At 39.3% G+C, this 15,240-nt stretch overlaps 1 long non-coding RNA gene across 2 annotated transcripts; it reads right to left on the reverse strand.

Moving 5' to 3' along the window:
* Window positions 1–260: 260 nt before the first annotated feature.
* LOC133268205 (uncharacterized) lies at window positions 261–14,741 on the reverse strand. Of its 2 annotated transcripts, none has more exons than XR_009742993.1 (3): window positions 14,612–14,741; window positions 2,029–2,148; window positions 261–695 (listed from the first exon to the last, which is right to left on the reverse strand). It is a non-coding gene; the product is annotated as an uncharacterized LOC133268205 (long non-coding RNA). The 2 variants fall into 2 exon arrangements; XR_009742992.1 differs by having other exon boundaries at window positions 14,546–14,691.
* Window positions 14,742–15,240: the final 499 nt, after the last annotated feature.

Genomic DNA, 15,240 nt, shown 5'->3' on the forward strand with positions numbered 1-15,240 from the left:
GAGATTTCTGGAGTCAAATTATGGTCCTGTGCCTGAAAGGGGATGTAGTTCCACTCTCTTCTCAGATGAGAGAATGAGTATTTTCAAATGGCTTGTTTCAGAAAAGTAAGACAGACAGTGAACGATTTGAAAAAAAAAACAACAACAAAACTTCAAATGGCAATTCTACATTTTTTGATAATACTTTTAAAATGTGTGCAACCTGCATGGAAAATATGAATTAATGTTTTTTAAAGCAAGAGTATTTGCATCTCAAAACATAGAAATGCAGTAAGTCTATTCTAATTACTTTTTATCATTCTAATACAATCTTAACAAGTACAGTCACTGATTTGCACTTAGAATAAAAAGTCTGCAGTATGTTTAATGCTGCTTTTAACCACTGTTTCCTACCAGAGCCTTCTTACACTCTAAAGCCAATTAAATTACCAAGGAATAACCTGTCTTTTATCATGTATTCACAAACAAAATTCTATGATGCAGGCCTATTCATTCAGACAGGTGATTACTAGCTATCACAATGTTTCCCCACCATTAGAAATACTTAAACAGACAAGGTGCATTGAACACCACCTCTTTGACTCCTGCAGTCAGTCACTGATGGGAAAGTCTCTTTTCAGACTGCCTTGTGATATAACATGGTATGAGCAGAGCAGTGACAGTAGGTGGCTGCAACCCTAAATGAATTTGATATCCTGCAAAGGCTGTAAAAATGACAAAGAGAGTAAGATGAGTATGGAACTTAAGAGAGGAAAAAACGGGCTGTAATAAACTGAACTAATGATTGACTGGCATAAAGCAGTTTAGCTGTAATGCTAGTGACATCAGTAGAGATGCTTTGGAACTGCAGTTGATTCAGGTTTCAAAAATAAAAATTAGAACAAAACACGTAGCCAGTAAGTTGAAGATTTCAAAATACGAGTACACTCAATAATGACAGCTAAAGCACACAAGTGACTTAAAAAATCACCTGTCTCTCTAAGATGCTACCCATGCTGAAAAGCGATCAGTCAAACACATTGAATTTGCAGCTCCTGACATCAATTTATTAGAGAGCCAAAAGATCTCATTGGTACGCTATGTTTAAATTGCTTTCTTTCATGTTTTGAAATTAATTTTATTCAGTATTGCCTTTTGAAGAAAGTCATAAGGTTAACAGACAGATTTGCCATGCTTATGCTGAACTGTGTTTTAATATTTTTTTGAGTAGCCCCTGAGCCTGTTTGTGATGTTAAGTGCATTTTAGGGGTGGAATGAATTTGGTCGTAAATCACTGCAGATGTCTGAGTTGCAGAAGGATAGATTAGCTCTTAATGCCGAAGGGGTGGCTTCATTTTATTTTCCACTCTACACAACCAGGGTCGACAGTGGCGTTGGTAGCCGTTTGATTGTATTTATAGGAGGGTTCTGAAGTGTTACCATGTCTGTCTTTTTGTTGTACTGCTCATCTTGAGGCCCAGACCTGGGGTACTTTTAGCTGGAGGTGTGCTGGTATGCAGGCAGAGAGTGCATGCAAAAAAAAAAAAAAAAAAAAAAGAAAAGGCAGGGGGGAGAGTGAGCCTGTATCTTCCTCCTGCTGGGGTTTGCCAGAAAATGGCAAGGCATCCTCTTTTATGTGAACCTGCCAAGGATGTTGCCAGTTTTAACAGACATCTTATTTCCTTACCTATTGCCTTTACAAAGATTGCACTAATGGGCTGTTTGGAAGGGGAGATCAGTATTGATCTCTCTCAACTTTCTGTTTCATTAAAACAGACCTCCACGCATTGAAGGCAACATTCAGGACATTGAAATTCATTCACAAAGCAGCATCAGTGGTACTGCACTGTGAGTTTCAGGGGATTATGGATGCGTTTTGTGGATAGCTAACAACACTATCATGCAGCTGCTTTATGTTGTTTGAATGAAGATCATACTAGTAATGTGTATTTTGGGGGTGAGGAATTCTCCTTCTGCTCTGGCCACTTTTGTCTGTCACACCGTCAAAAAATAAAAAAGATTTACATTTAATCTTGCCAATGTCCTCACCTTCAGGAAGGATTTGTTGTGAAAGAATGGTATTGCCATAGCAACGAGGAATTTTTTTCAGATGGCTTTAAAACTGTTGAATTTCCAAGGCACAAAAGCTTGTTCAGAGCCCAGAAGTACCTGGATAGAAAACAAAACAGATGGTAAATTCTCGACAGCTTTTGTGGAATCATTTTTTGCCAGTATCCTCCGCTTTCCCCTATGTCCTGAATGTTTGGTTTACAATGAATTTATACTCCATGACAGATCAAGACTTTGCTTGGTGGAACTGGAAATCAGCAGCACCGTGGCCTGTTCACATGAACGGCTAATCTGTAAAGGACAGGAAAGCTGCTAAGCTGCTCTGAAAACACTGGTGATCTTCAGATTTTCAGCCGTCAAAAGCATTTCTTAATACTATTACACTGAATGGTGTTTTCTAAAGCTTAAGGAGTTGTGATATTGGGAACTCACCAAGGAAAATGTCTCTGTCTTGTAAATTATTCCTAATGATGCACCTTGCCATTACTGCAATCTGAAATTTGACATTTAGCAGGGAAGTTTTCTTTTACTATAAAAGGTTTTAGACTCTGAGGGATAGTTTTCTCCTAATAGAAAAATAATAGTCTACTGCAAAATGATACACTGCCATGTATCACAACTTCTTACTGTGAACACAAACTATTTTCACACCTATCAATACTTCTCATGCAAGCAAAGATATTTTTTATTTCTGACAGGTATGACAGGCTTCTGAGGAAAGACTTCATATGGTACCTGCTTTTAGATTTTGTTGTTATTTAAAAGATAATGCCTGATACCGTTGCAATTTTGTCATACGAAATGTTGGCAAATTTTGTTATAATTCTTCTGGACAAACAATAAAAAATACCTGCTTGTGAGTGAAGACTTTGGTCAGGTTAGGGTTGTTCCGGTGAGTTCCACTGCCCAGGAGAGTGAAACAGCGTCAGCACAGGTGCTGCTCATGAGCAGTCTTACTAAGAAAGAGCTCTCTGTCACTGAGGTATCAACACAGCATTTTTCCCAGAACTGGTATTTTAATATAAATGGGGTTCTCCACATATATCAAGTATTAGTTATTGCCTTAATTGTCAATTACTAGACAAAACTTTTTGCCTTTATTCTAGACATTTGTCTTAAAACCATGACATCAGATTTTGCCACAGCCACAAAAAAGTCCATCTTAGTAGAAAAAAGTATTAGAGTTCATCTGATTTGATATTGAATTACTGAAATTCAGGAGGAAGTGGTAGAAGTAAGTCTTCACTTCAGTAACATATCTTTGGTATTGGACTTCTTTCCATTATCTTTTGGGTTTTGGTGTTTTGGGTTTTGTTTTTTTTTCATGATGTAAACACTGAAGGCTTAACATAAAGAATTATTAGGATGATATCAATGCTATTAATGGTATCAAGCTCTCATCTTGCTTTTCATAATTTAATGGAATTTTTCCATTGGTTTTGCTAAGCAGAAGGTCCAGGTCCTCAATCCTGGACTCATTGCCATCCACCCCAGGGAAGACAAGAACCCCTGCTCTGTGCATACTGAGAACCTTGCTCGCTTGACTTCATAGAATCATAGAATCATAGAATAGTTAGGGTTGGAAAGGACCTTAAGATCATCTAGTTCCAACCCCCCTGCCATGGGCAGGGACACCTCACGCTAATTCATATCACCCAAGGCCTTGTCCAACCTGGTCTTAAACACTGCCACTTCCAAATATTGTGGTATGGGAGCAAAGAATTGGGAAGAGTCCTGGACTGTGGAACATCAGTAAACTCTGGGCTGCTGGGCCCTGACAGCTGTCACCACTTCTGTATTACACCTTGGGAATATTAATTTTGCCTTAAACTTCTGCTCTAGTTTTCTGGTCCTTAAGCTGCTTGTCAACTTGTTCTACTGCAGAAAATGTGATTTACTACGTTTAACAAGGATGCTAAGAAGGAGTTGAGGATAACTTCCCTTTTTTTTTTTTTTAATGATGAAGTTTGCTAGTATCAAAATTTAATTTGTTACTAGGTCATTTTCAGTTGCTAACTGCTGTTCATGAGCATATCCATTCTTACTTTAATGGGGTATTTCAACTCTTCTGTTTGACAAATGCTTGCAGGGGAAGTAATAACTATAGTTTAAACATAATATAGTTGCAAATATAGTTACAATATGCCCTGTGCATAAGTTTTATAATGAAATGCCAAGTCTTGAGTGGAAGAAGTTAAAATCACTCACTGTTTCAAGTCAGTTACTATTGCTGCTTATTTGTGCTAGGTCCTTAAAGAAAATGTATGTTACATAGTGCCCATATAAAGACTGATGCAGGTTTTTCTCCCTATAATTTTCATTTGTCATTAACCTGTGATTTAACAAAGTATTTTACTAAGAGTAAAAAGTCTTTTTCTCTAGCAGCCTATTCTTTGCTCATGCAATAATTTTCTGTTCCTCTTAATACAACTATCATGGAGATATATTCAAATTCCATATTGATTAATTCATGCACACTGTGACTTAATATCTAATTCTTTCCTTTCTCATCTTGCTGGAATTGGAAGAAAATGCCTGATCTTATTCCTCTGCTAGAATGATTTTTATAGGAGTTTTCTAAAAGCAAGATCTTCACTTGTATTTACTTGCAGGACTAAAGTTTTAGTCTGTAACTAACTCTGGCATGCCAGCAGAGATGATTAATTTCTATTGCTTTGGGGGACAAAAAGGGACTCCAGTGAAGCTCTTCTACAGTGAAACTTTCCTTTTCCCCCTTTTTTAATTCTTTTGTTCTTAATGCAACAGCTGGTTTGTGTTTGCTTGTTTATTTGTTGAATTTTTTTTAGACACACAACTTGAATCTTTTTCTTCTTTATTTGTGGTATTGTCAGCAATTTCCTGATAAATATTCTGACTTTTTTTTTTGATTGTTCCTCAGTAATGATCCAATAACTAGACTACAAAATTTACACTATAAAGACATCTTTGTTTGTAGTGAAATACCTAACATATGCTAATTGCTTCATCTCAAATTCTGGTGGAGCCATGACCAAGGCTGGAATTTTAACAGAGATGTAGACAGCAGCCACCCCCTGTACTGTAGCAGCCACACCATTATGTAGTTATGAGATAGCAAGTACTTTTTTGTAGGCTTTAGTAGAATTTTACTTGGAGAGAGGGCTCATTTGTAGGGTACCAGTGTTTACAATGATTATGTTTAATTATAGCACTTTGTAAATAGATTTATCTGAAAAGCACAACAGAAAATCTATCTAGTAAAGACCTTTGGCATCTTTACCAGTATTCAGGCAGAACTGAGATACCTAAGTCCAGAATCATAATGTAAAATCAGGGAAAATAGATCACTGATATTGATACTAATGTTCCCAAAGTTCAGTTTCTGCTCAAAGGTGTCCTGGTCTGAACAGCTTGCTGGTCACAGCTGCCTAACATAACTGGGATTATAAAACATCTCTTTCTGAAGTTTTGAAGGCTTTATCTCTTCTTTGTTATCAAAGCAGGCACAATTAGGAAAAAAAAATAATGGTGATAATTTAAAAAAAGGCCAACAATGACAGTTCAGAACAAAGCACAGGAACAAAGCCTGAAGGAGACTGGGAAAACCTGCTTGCTAATAGGAGAGCCAAGGATGTTTCTAAGTTGCTCATTATGGAAAGGAGGGTCTGCCGGGAGGTCAAAAATATTTATTAGAGGCTTCTTTGAGATGATCAGAATCTCCCCCCCCCCCCCCCCTTTTTTTTTTTGAGGGATAAGGAGCTGAGTATTTTAGAGGCAGATATATTCACAGTTGTAGTTCTTAAAACCAAAACAAGAAATTCTTGCATAGACTGAAAGAATTTGCACAATCACTGCTTTAGGTCACCTTCCTGAGATGCTTTCTTCTCCCATCCATTGTGTGCTGCATTTAGATAGCTTATCCAGAGACACAAATACCACCCTAGGAGCTGTGTGCCTAAAGGGAGCTAAGCATATCTGTTATGAAATTGTTGGAGGAGAGAAATCTTTTGAAAGTTTACATCTTGAAAACTTGTACAGAACTAATACAAGTAATTTCTCTAGACCTTTTGAATTCTGAAGGCCTGCTGAAAACAATTCAAGAATTGATTACTGAACTGGAAAAGCTGCAAAGATCTTTTATCATGGAAAGTTTCCCAGCAACTTGAACACAGGAATCAGGTGAGTTCTTATTTTAGCATAACAAAGGCCTTGACAATACACAATGGGTTTTGCTCAGTCAGCTTTTCTGACCCACCTAGCACTGATTTCAATGTGACTCCAGTAACGTTTGTCTGGTGATAACAGTGCTTTCTGTACAGCTTATTAAAAGGTATTCAGCAACTTAGAAATGATAGCAATATGACCCATGCTTCTAAGAACTGATATCCATGTAAGCTGAGAAAAACAGCATCTGAGCTTTTGTTTTTATTTATTTCAGTGTGCTGTTGCAGTGGTTTAGCAATGAAAGGATTTTGATACAAGCAGACCAAGCCATTCTTACGACGTTTTGCACATAGTCTACTAAATATACAGGAGCTGGAACAAATGAACAGTAAAAATGTAGCAACAGTTGGCAAGACTGCAGTCTTGCAAAGCTAGCAAAAGCAAAATTGCAAACTTTTGCTAGACAGAATTATTTTAATGATTATATTCAAACCTTCTTCTGTAGAGAAGCATCTCTTTCTGTCCCCTACAGACATGCTGAATAAGCTGTATTTCCTCATATTTGTAAGCAATTGAAGTGATAGTTCTTTAAAAGATGATATGTTGGCATTCTGGCTATAAAACATGACTGTGATCTGCATTTTTTTTGTGTGTGTGCATCATATTCTCTCACTTTTTTATATATGTGAAATTGTTGAACTATTTCTACTAGGGTTATGGGAAATAATTTGGTATTGATGCTAAAGCTAATTGTTGTTCATGCATAAGCTGCCTGTTCCTCATATCCAATTTTTGATTAAAATATTGATGATGACATAAAAATACCTTGATAAGCCTTAAAGAAACTCTCCAAAGCTATTACAGATATGAATTGCAAAACTGAGGTGCACTCACTAACCATATCAAGTGAATCTCAATATATAAAGTTCAGTTGAAGATTTTTTAGTTTCAGTCCTTTTAGGAAGATCATGTATATCATTGTAATAAAAAATAATCTTAGATGTCACTATCTCCTGATTCCTGGTTTTTGGTGTTTTGGTTTGGGGTTTTGTGGTTTGTTTTTTTTTTGGTTGTGTTTTTGTGGGTTTGGTGTTTTTTTTTTTTATTCCAGAATAGAAAGAATAAAATGCTGCAGTTGTGAAATTCAAAGCAAAAAGTTATTAACCACTTCAAACACTGGAACTGCTCAGTTAAGTTTAGGTAAATGCTGCCCTAAACCAGCTAAGACCTATATGGGACCTATATTAAGGGCAAGTCATGGAAAGGCAGAAACAGTCTTAAAAATGGGTATATGAAAAGCAGCATTGAGAGACTTTGGACTTTCATGTAAGACAAGTAGTGCTGCAAATCTGAGGAAGAAAGGAATGGATGCAAGGTGAGTTCAGGAGCACATCTGTATAACCTTGGGCGTTTAAAAATGTGCCATCATAGATCAGTAACTGGTGAGGAGAAGGAGCAAGCCAAATTCAGCCTACCTTTCCATAAAAACCCAACTGCCAATTCCCCTGTCTACCCAGACAAAAAATGGTTATCTCTTTGAAAGCAGAACTGACACAGTAATCTTCAGGCTTGATGGATATATCTCATGATGCACACATCTGGAAAAAGACATTTTTGGTAATAAATACTATAGTAAAACCTCTCAACAGTGGATATCACCGTGCTTATATATCCATCCTGCTCTTCACACCCGAAGAGAGGAGATTTAGATTAGGTATAAGGAGGAAGTTGTTTACTGTGAGGGTGGTGAGGCACTGGAACAGGCTGTCCAGAGAAGCTGTGGCTGCCCCATATCTGGCAGTATTCAAGGCCAGGTTGGACGGGGCTTTGAGCAGCCTAGTCTAGTGGAAACTGTCTCTGCCCATGCCAAGGGGGTTGGAACTATGTGATCTTTAAAGTCTCTTCTAACTCAAATCATTCTGTGCTTCTCTACTGAAAAGCCCTCAAGAAAAGGCCTTTTGTACCTATGCTCCTCAGAGGTTTGGGCATATGTTGTGGTTTAAGCCCAGGACATAAATCAGAACCATGCAGTCTACTCCCCCGCGCTACCCCCCCCTCCCCCCCCCCCCCCCTTTCTTCCCCCTGCTCCCGGTGGGATGGGAAGAAGAATTGACCATGGGTTGAGATAAGAACAGTTTAGTAACTAAGGTATAACACAAATCACTACTGCTACCACAAATAATAATAATGATAAGGGAAATAGCAAGGGAAGAGAATACAATACCACTCACCGACTAATACCTAGCCCAACCAAGTAGTGAACTAGCCCTTCCGGGTAACTCTCAGTTTAAATCCTGAGCATGACGTGCTGTGGTATGGAATACCTCTTTGGGTAGCTTGGGTCAGGTGTCCTGTCTCTGTTTCCTCCCGGCTTTCCCTCCTCCCTGGCAGAGCATGAGGCTCAGAAAGTCCTTGGCCAGGCTAAACATTTGAGCAGTGACTAAAAACATCGGTGTTATCAGCGCTGTTCCCAGGACGAAAGTCAAAAACACAGTGCTGCACCAGCTACTAAGAAGGAGAAAAATGACTGCTACTGCTGAACCCAGGACAGCATAAGAGACCATTTTCACTAATGATGGTGAAGCTTTCAAGCAAAAGGGCAGCATGATCCTGGACAAAGGTGCAAATTTCAGAGGGCTAAAATGTGTAACGTCTTCAAGGCAATACTTGCCACCTGGCCTTACTCTGTGTTCTGCGAGTAACTCTCTTCCTTCTTCACCATATCTGCATATGAGAAATAAGTTGCGTTTTCTCTTTCATGCAGTTTGGGTAAAAGTAACATATCTATTTTTAATACTTGAATACACCTGAATGCTTTAACACTCCTTTATATGAAAAGTGAGGACTGTGTAAACACCCCAAAACGTGAATGATTAGACGAAGAAAAATGGTTGTTGTCTTTAACTAGGAAACAGCAACTCAGTGGCTAAGTGCTTATGATTTCTTAAGTCATTTTAGTACATCTATAACTTAATTTCCCCTGTACAGATACTAGCAAAAGCTGTTGGTTTCCTTCTGATCTTTTATCGTCTTTTATTTTCTTAGGACTTTGCCATGAAAGCTTCTTTAATCTTTGTAGATAAATCTCCAGGTTTTTGAGTTTTTTTTGCTTTTAAGACTTCAGCTGCCTTAAGTCTTTCCATTTCATCATGTTTAAATATTTTAGACAATTTGAAGCCCTATTTATAAATGGATATGATTAAGATTAGGCTCTAATAAGTGCTAATCTTTCCCTCCAACAAGGGGGATAAAGCCTGTCTTAAATCTGAATGGTTTATGACAAGTTAATTTTTTTTATCCCTACAAAGTGAACAAATAAAACACTATCCTGCAGCTGTATTCATGGAGGCACTGAAGGTAATCCCTTCCATTTATTACTGAAAAGTGCTTTTCTTTGTAGGTGTCAGCCTGCTTTACCTTCAGATGTGTAGGCTGCAGATTATACAGCTGCCTGAAACTTGGTAATGAAATCTGCAACACCTCGTCCCACAAAATCTTGGGTGAAGCAGGGCCAATAAACAAGTGTCTTTTCTTCAAGATGTTTGTGAGCACAAATTAATTACCTAGTCTTTACACCCACCACTCCTCAAGGTCAGCAATATCTTTTTTTGTCAGTTAAGCTCCGATGCTTCAACACGTGCTCCTCTGTGCAGTTTCTACGTGTGCTTAGCTGAGCCCAAGGTTGACCCCAAGGCTTTTAATCAAACAAGGAGCTCTGGCTAAGCAAAGAAATCCTTATTTATGAATAATGCTAAAAAATTATTGAACATGACAATGTAGCCCTGGAGTTCTGTGAAGTGCAAAAGACAGTTTTGATGTAATACAACTTTGATCTCAGGGTTTTTACTGAGTGACAAGCTGAAAAGCTGGAGTATTCTATGACACGGAGCATGAGCCAAGTAAGCTCCTTGGATAACTGATGTGCTTTCACCACTGTCTTCCTTGAACATGCAACCTCTCTTTCCAGCAGACTTTAACCTGCTCTCTCCTATCAAGCAAATGCTGTTCAGGGGTTGACTTGCATTTAAATAGCTTTAACACTCCAGACCATGTTAAACGGGATCTGACATGACAAAAAATACAATATGCTTCACAACTTACTGATTGGTCACTTTCATTCCATATAGGTATCTGCTGCTAAAATTGGTGGAGGAAGAGAGAAAACAAGGTTGTTGTTGTATGACAAAATGGAGAAATAATCCACAACTGATAAGTAATGCAGTCTCCTCGTGAAGACTAAAAATACCCTGATTTTATTGGTAAGTAAAATTATGTTACTTCCATTTCTGCCTGTTCATAAAAACAAGCTGCTCCAGAGCAAATTTGAGATTCATTTCCTGCAAATACTGGTTTATGAGATTTTAAAACTGGCTTTTGGTAAATATTCATGAAAATGTAATTTCAACTGCATGAATGTTTGTGGAAAGTGAACAAAAGGGGCTTGATAAAAAACAGAATTATGTTTTCTGTTCCTTCTTCATTTTCAGTATTAACAACTTGGGTCTGGGAGACACTTTCCCAAAAGGCAGTGTCTGCCTGTTTGCCAGTCTCTGCGGTAGGTGTGCTAGTCCTACAGCCCACCACAGATGCAGGAAGGATGAGAAGTGTAACTTTTCTGAAAAGGAGCCTTCTCTCCTCCATTGGCAACTTCACTCACCAGCCCACCTCTCCAGAATGGCATGCAGTGACTCTGTGAATGGAAATGTCTGGATGGAAGTAAGATTGGCCAAATCAAGCCTGAGGGCCACAAACTGTATAACAGTCATCTAGCCTGAGGGCTGAGCCTTACAGTATGGAAATACTGTTGATGGAATGGCCAAATACGTGGTCTTCATCCATCTGTAAGCTGCAGTACAGAACTCAATAAAGTCTTATTTTCCCATGCATCTTGCAGGTCTGCATTTCTGCAATAAGTGGCCAAGTCCTATGTACTTTACTTAAAGAGGAAATCCATTTGAAAACTTCGTAAGAGTTTTGGAGTTCCTCAGTCCTGATGCAGTAAAAGCTGCTTCCACTAGGAATAAACAGTCTTTTATTTTGTTTGAAACTGAAGCTTTGAACCAACTTAAGGGATTGCAAATTGAAACAAGAATGTGTGTTCGAACAAAACCCTGAAAGTCAGTCTTGGTAAGGTTCTTGCCTCTGTGCTTGAGTGTTCTTTCTAACTGTAGCTTTAAATATGGAGTTTCAAAACCAGTTAAAAAATATTTTAATATGGATTGAGTAGAGAAAACCCATAAAGTAAACAAATCTGGTTTCCCTTCTTGCCAAGAGCAGTATGAGAACAAAGGTAGATAATGCCAACAAGAATAGTCTTAAGAAACACAGAAGGCTTCTAACTTATAGCACAACTCCACCAGATGGATTTTAGTTGAATTTCAGGTAGGGTTTGTTTGGGTTTTTGTTTGTCTGTTTTGTTGGGTTTCTTTCTTTGTTTTCTTTCTTTTTTTTTTCTTATAAACTTTACATTTACTTTCAAAAAAAAAAGTGACTCTGGGAGAAATTAAGCATGTACTGTTTTATTTTTTGTGTTCTACATTTCAGAAAGTTGATTGCAAAAATAAGAAATTATATTTGATTATGAAAATCAGATTAAAGTAAATTAAATATAAAAATAGAACTGAACACCTGAACACCAGACAGGACACATAAAATGGTTGAAACTTAACAACCTAATTACAAATATGGTCAGGTATAGAATGCCAGCATCAAATTCTACATTACTTTATATCCCATGTATATAAATCTAATGGTTCAAAACTCATATAAAGCAGGCTCTTGATACTTTTCCAGCTGAAGTCTTGATCCAGAGCTCAAAAAGTCAGTATGAATCATGTAAGTTTTGGAGCAGAATGCAATTTTTTTTTTTCTAGAAAATTATCTGACATATAAAATAAAAGGAAAGTCTTGCACTTCTCCTAGTGGACCTTTGGTAATTAAAAGTAGTTTTGAGTATTGTAACAATGACTGGAACTTAATTTATCTAGAATAATGTATTACTTTTACATTCTTTAAAGATAACAGGTTAAGAATCCCATGTACAATGCCTTTCTGTAAGGCATTATTATGGAATATATGATATGAAGAACTGTATTTAGGTGGCTACTAACAATATGGTTTTCCGATGGGAAAGAACATGTTTAAATGCTACAATACAGTGTTTCAAATAATGTTCAGAATATACACGGCTGTAGCTAATGACATAGTTACAATGTGGAGGACACCACTCTGCTCTGTTGCAACTGAGAAAGGGCAGAAGGGGGGTGGAATGATATAGCCTCCACTGTAATCAGAAACGGGTTGTTTTTAAATACAAGGTTTGTATAAACATCTTCTAAAAAGAGTATTTTTTTTCTTTATGCCTATGTCCCTTTTCATTCTGAAGTACTCATCTCCTGCCAGGTAAGAGAGCCTAAGCTGGCTTCAGTTTGCGTGGTCTCTGGAAATATTTTGTTAAAAGAGAAAATAATTAATTTCTACTTTTACACCAAGCAATTTTGGTCATACAGAAAACGACTCCAAATTTGTTTCAAATAAGAGACCATTAGGACATATTACTAGATTGATATACATGATGCAAACTACTGTCCTTCTCAAGATCAAAAAATCCATACATCTTTCCACAGACTCTCAATATAAATTGCCTGTCAGAGTAAAATCTTGAAAAGTGTACTGTAACCACAATGGATGATGAAAGAAAATTATTGCCAGACAGATTATATAGTCAAGAAAAATGGTGTAAGTTATTTTGTGCCTCCTAGCTTGAATACATATGGGACAAATGCAAATTTCCCAAATGAAATTCAGCTTAGAATTCATGAATTTCAAAGATATTATAGTTTGCACTTATTAAGTCTTGACTTGGATCATAAGCAGAGTGCTTTTTCCTGAAATACCAGGTTTTCTGTAAAGACTGTTTTTTTTTTCCTAAAGAAGCATCAATTATAAATAATGGTCTACCACCAAAATTGGAAGGGCTAGACTCAAAGCAAATAAACTGAAAAATATGATGGGTTAAAAAAATATTATCTTACCATGCACTCTAGGTATCCTTTGAGGGAATGGCATGGGAATTATTTCTTATTGGCAGATACATAAATATGTGCTCTGTAATAGCCAAGAAGTGACGCACGAACTAAAACTACACATATCTACAGGGTGGGCATAGATAGAGCTTTTCTGAAAAATTAAATGTTACAAGGAAGCCCTACAGCTCTCTGGGTCCTGAGCAATAACTAAAAGTTAGCAGTGGATAATGGGATAACTTGTTTGAAAAGCTATTCAAATCCTCCTTGCACTCAGGAAGGTTGATTTAAATTTAGCTGCTTAAAGCATGGCACTAAATCAGCAGGAAGATTATGCTGGTTCCTCCAGAGGCAAAGTTCTGAATAAATAAGAAGTTAGAATAAAAACACAGAACCCCCCAGATACAAAGATAAATATAGGCATGTTTTGCAGTGGCTCTGGGAGAAAAACCTGAGAGGAGAAGACTTGCAGCGGAAGCAGTATGGCTGCTGGGGAGAGGCTCACAGCCCAGAAAGTTAACTGTCTCCTGGGCTGCATCACAAGCTGCGTAACCAGAAGGTCAAAGGAGGTGATTCTCCCCCTCTACTCTTGCGAGACACCCAGCCCCTGGAGTACTGGTTCAGCTCGGGCTCCCAGCATAAGGAGGATGTGGACCTGTTGGAGCAAGTCCAGAGGAGGCCACAAAGATGCCCTGATGACTGGAGCACTTCTGCTATGGAGACACACTGAGAGAGCTGATGTTCAGCCTAGAGAAGGCTCCATGGAGACCTTAAAGCAGCCTTCCAGTGCCTAAAGGGACCTTACAAGAAAGCTGGAGACGGTCTTTTTACAAGGGATAGGGTGGGGGGGGGCAGGGTATGGCTTTAAGCTGAGAGAAAGATTTAGATTAGACATTAGGAAGAAGCTCTTCCCTGTGAGGGTGGTGAGGCACTTCTACAGGTTGCCCAGAGAAGCTGTGGCTGCCCCATCCCTGGCAGTGTTCAAGGCCAGGCTGGACAGGGTTTTGAGCCACCTGGTCTGGTGGAAGGTGTCCCTGCCCATGGCAGTGGGGTTGGAACTAATTTAAGGTCTTCCAGCCAGCCCATTCTGACTTTATGATTCTATGACACGGCTTCTTTTTCCAGCACAGCCACATACCAATCGGGTTTATCTACTGAAAGGTGGATCCAAGATTGCTCTGACTCAGCTAGAATGGGAAGGCAGTCAATATAATTTGAGCCAGGTCCCCCATTTCCATGCCTTTCAGGGCATCCCCTACCACTTCTGCTGAGAATGCAGTTCATAACAACCATTACCCCATGCAGGAGTGTGAAAACACCAAACGTACTTTTGTTTCTCACTGTAGAAAAGCCTTTGTAGCTATTGTGGGGGGAAAAAAATGAAGAAAGTACACCTTGAAAACTGACAAGTCAGCGGGCAGATGTGTTGTAAATGCATTGTACCACAGGATTCTTGGAGGGCCTCGTTCCTGCCCTATGGGCCTGACGGCTGTTGATGGTGTGTGTGGCAGCAACAGAACCGGCTCCACGTGACGCAAAGGGACTTTGCGGGTTAGCTGTAAAGCCAGTGAACGAAAAGTTCAGAGGCCCGCCCAGCTATAGAGAGCAGGAGCTTCTGGCTTTGCTCCTCTCCAGCGGCGGCTGGATTTGGAGCTCCTGGGCCACCCGCGGAGATGTCTGCCTGTGGGGCAGCCCCTGGCCTGGACACCTGCGCCTCACAAGCGGCTGTGCTGGCTTGTGGGTTGAATTCAGCCAAATGCGCACATGGCGCCACACAGGCAGCTGCAAAAGCTCCGGGGCGCCCCTGCTCTGGCACGGCACGGCACGGCACGGCACGGCACGGCTCGGCTCGGCTCGGCTCGGCGCAACCCTGTGGCAGCCCCCGCGGAAGCCTCCCGCCCCACGGAGTCGTCTCTCCCTACGTCCCTCCCCTGCAGCGTCCAATGGACTCTCCTTCAACACGCGCTGCCATGGGAACAGCGCACGGCTGTGGTTATGCGCTCGGGGCGGGGCGGGCGGTGGC

The sequence above is a fragment of the Pezoporus flaviventris genome, unplaced genomic scaffold (assembly GCF_033815535.1).
Source record: "Pezoporus flaviventris isolate CSIRO_AGI_PZ_B2104156 unplaced genomic scaffold, CSIRO_AGI_Pfla_v1 ptg000013l, whole genome shotgun sequence".
NCBI classification, from domain to species: domain Eukaryota; kingdom Metazoa; phylum Chordata; class Aves; order Psittaciformes; family Psittacidae; genus Pezoporus; species Pezoporus flaviventris.